This window comes from Echinops telfairi, unplaced genomic scaffold, assembly GCF_000313985.2.
Source record: "Echinops telfairi isolate 266 unplaced genomic scaffold, ASM31398v2 ScPeMD7_3;HRSCAF=10, whole genome shotgun sequence".
Classification (NCBI taxonomy): domain Eukaryota; kingdom Metazoa; phylum Chordata; class Mammalia; order Afrosoricida; family Tenrecidae; genus Echinops; species Echinops telfairi.
Genome location: NW_022103899.1, coordinates 6,905,300 through 6,908,863, shown reverse-complemented (window position 1 = coordinate 6,908,863; position 3,564 = coordinate 6,905,300). Strand labels below are relative to the sequence as shown.

The 3,564-nt window shown below is 40.9% G+C and overlaps 1 non-coding gene across 1 annotated transcript; it reads left to right on the top strand.

The window, feature by feature from the left end:
• Positions 1–486: 486 nt before the first annotated feature.
• LOC115872237 lies at positions 487–593 on the top strand. The gene has a single exon (XR_004047749.1). It is a non-coding gene; the product is annotated as a U6 spliceosomal RNA (small nuclear RNA).
• Positions 594–3,564: the final 2,971 nt, after the last annotated feature.

Sequence of the window (3,564 nt, the reverse complement as noted above, 5' to 3'; positions counted from 1 at the left end):
ACCTGGGAAGGTTCTCTCTACTTTCTGGTGACAATCAGTATTTTTGTACAAGCAGTTTCTCTCAAACCTCATTTTTTTGTGATGACTGATTTAAGAGAACCACGTGGGGATGTGAAATTTTATTTCCTTCTTGGGAAAAATTCCATGGAAACTGTTGGGATGTTGAACACAGCTTTCAAGGAAAGTACTATGGGAAAGGATGGTTTCTCATTTGAAAAAAGGTGAAATGTCAATTGACATTCATTTTGAGTGTCTGTCAACTTCCCAAACAGAGGAAAATGTTGACAAAATTCTTGTGCTTGAAGACCGACTGAAAGACCATGGAAGAGATGGTGAAGTTATCTGGATTGTCTTGGAGCCCAGTTTCAGTGAATTTTAACGGATGATTTGGGAATGAGAAGGGTCCTGTAAAATTTGTGCCTCTGGTTCTGACTGACCAGAAAAAATAGCATCGAGTGGAAATATGCTTTAAAAAAAACAGCTCTGGTGCTCGCTTCGGCAGCACATATACTAAAATTGGAACGATACAGAGAAGATTAGCATGGCCCCTGCGCAAGGATGACACGCAAATTCGTGAAGCGTTCCATATTTTAAAAAAAACAAAAAAAACAGCTCTGTCCCTGGGTCGGGGGTGGTTGGGTGGGGTTGTACATAGATCATTGCAATTGGTTCTTCCTTTCTTGCCCCATCTCCCCCCTACCCTCATGATATCACTACTCCCATTATTGGTCCTGAGTGGTTTATCTGTCCTGGATTACATGTGTTGAAAACTTTTATCTGTACCAGTGTACATGTTCTGGTCTAGCCAGATTTGTAAGGTAGAACTGGGGTCATGATGGGGCCGGGCATTAAAGAACTAGAGGAATGTTATATGATTTGTTGGTGCTATACTGCACCCTGGCTGGCTCCTCTCTTCCTTGTGACCCTTCTGTAAAGAGATGTCCAGTTGTTTGCAGATGGGCTTTGGTTTTCCACTCTGCCCCCCTTCCCCAACTAGCTCACATCAATATGATTGTTTCAGATTTTCTGATGCCTGATACCTGATCCTGTTGACACCTCATGATCACACAGGTGGTGTGCTCCTTCCATGTGGGCTTTGTTGCTTCCCAGCTAGATGCCTGCTTGTTTATCTTCAAGCCTTAAAGACCCCAGATGCTACATCTTTTAATAGCTGGGCACCATCAACTTTCTTCATCACATTTGCTTATGCACCCATTTTGTCTTCAGAAATTGTGTCAGGAAAGTGAGCATCACAGATGCCTGATTATTGGAACAAAGTGTTCTTGTGTTGAGGGAGTATTTGAGTAGAGGCCCGATGTCTATCTGTTACCTTAATACTTAACATATAAATATATGTACATAGATCTATATCCCTATCATATATATATATATGTACATGCCTGCATTTACACCTCTATAAATGTCTTTTGCCTCCTAGATTTTTCCTCTATTTCCTTTTACTTTCTTCTTGTCCCAGTATCGTGTTTGATCTTCATTTGGTTTTCAGTAATTTCTCTTGACTACATTGCACTTGATCAAAGTCCACCAGGCATTCTATGCCTTCCTCACCACTGATTTCAGATCACTTGTTGTTCCCTTGTCCCTGGGTTTGTTGGCTCCCTTTCTTTCTTTAATAGAAATAATAATAATTTATAATTCATCAATGGTTCATGAGGAGGGGAGAATGGGGAGGAAGGAAAAAAATGAGGAGCTGAGACCAAGGGCTCAAGTAGAAAGAAAATGTTTTGAAAAGGATGATGGCAACATATGTACAAATATGCTTGACACTATGTATGGATTACTTAAGAGCCCCCAATAAAATGATTAAAAATCTATATACATATCTGTTTTCCTTTTGTAACAAAAGTCACTTAACAGAATCTTGATAATAGTCATAAAAAAGAAAGAAAGAAAAAGAACAGGCCTGAAGCAACTTAGACATTCCACCCCGCCCCAGTGTAATTACTGGTGATGAGACATGGAGCTATTCTTATGACCCAAAAGAAAACACCAGTGAAGTTAATGGAAGATGTCAACTGAAATCAGAGATCAAGACGATGCTCATTTGTTTTTTTGATGTGACGGGGATAGTGCATTTGGAGTTCATTCTACTTCGTCAGACTGTTACTTAAGCTTTCTATTTAGAGGTTCTGAAAAGATTGCATAACAGTGTTTGACAAAAAATGCAAACCAAACAAATAAAAAAACCCACCCCCAAAACCACATGATTGGTGGCAGATGGGGGACTAGTTTTGCCACTACAACAAAGCACCTACTCATGTAGCCATCTCAGTGTGCCAGTTTCTGGCCTAATCCAGCATGCCTCTCTTGCCCCATGGACATCAAGAAGGAAAGGGGACATGAAAGGACAGTAATTTGATGAAATAGAAGAGGTGAAGAAAAATATGAGGGAGATGCTGTCAGCCATCCAAACAGATGATTTGATGTTTCTAAGATTGGAATCGCAGACTTGACAAATGTATTAAGTATAATGAAGAGTACTTTGAAGGTGCTAAGGTTGTTTTGTAAAATAATAAAAAATCTGGTGTGTTTTTTTGGGGGTGGGCTATTATATATATATATTGCAAATCACAGCTACAAGAAAACATTTGTGTTAGTCTGGGTACTTTAGAGAAATAAATCCACAGCAACTCATGTATAAGAGAGAGTTTTATATAAAGGTTAAGTGCGCATCAAGAAAACATCCCAACCCAGTGCTGCCCAAGCCCACAAGTCCAACATTAACCCATATGTCCAACACCAATCCACAAAGTCCTCCTCCATCTCACAAAACAGACACAATGATGCCGACTGCAGGAGGAAAGCCGAGTCAGTGAATGTGTAAGCATCTCATCACTGGCAGGGGTCTCCGTACGGATGCTCCAGCACCCAGGGCTGCATCGGGGTAGGTCCATTCAGCTTCTTGCAGGAAGTGAGCCTTGCAAGCTGAAGCAGAGAACTGCTAAGGCAGCTGCACCCTGGTGCGACCATCACAAAACAAGAGAGCTTAGAACTAGAAAGGTGAGGCTCACTGAGCCACTTATCTCTCTGCCTTCAATTAACCCCACACGTGTTTATCGGCCAGGTTGGCACAATAAACTACCTACCTCAACATCCTTCACATCAAGGTAAGAGTGTGACTTAAGTCAGGGTGGACTTTGATTTACATCTTCTTGGAGGCTCTGACTCAAGATACTCTTAAACTAAAACTGCCTCGTTAACACATAGAGGTAAGAATTTATAACAAAAATGGAGGATGACATCAGACCATAAAGTGGAAGTCAACCACACAAGACTATGAACCATGGCTTAGTCAAGTAGATACATAATATTAGTCATCACAGATCAGTGTTGTTAACGGACCTTTGAATCAATTTTGACTCATCATCCTAGTACATGACAGACTAGAACTGCCTCACAGGGTTTCCTAAGTTGCAAACTTTAGGGAGAAGATTGCCAGGACCTTCTTCTGAGGAGTGGCTGGTGAGTTCAAACTACTGACATGTGGGTTAACAGATGAAAACCATGGTTTTCATGTTCCAAGTGGATCATCAATTGCATTCT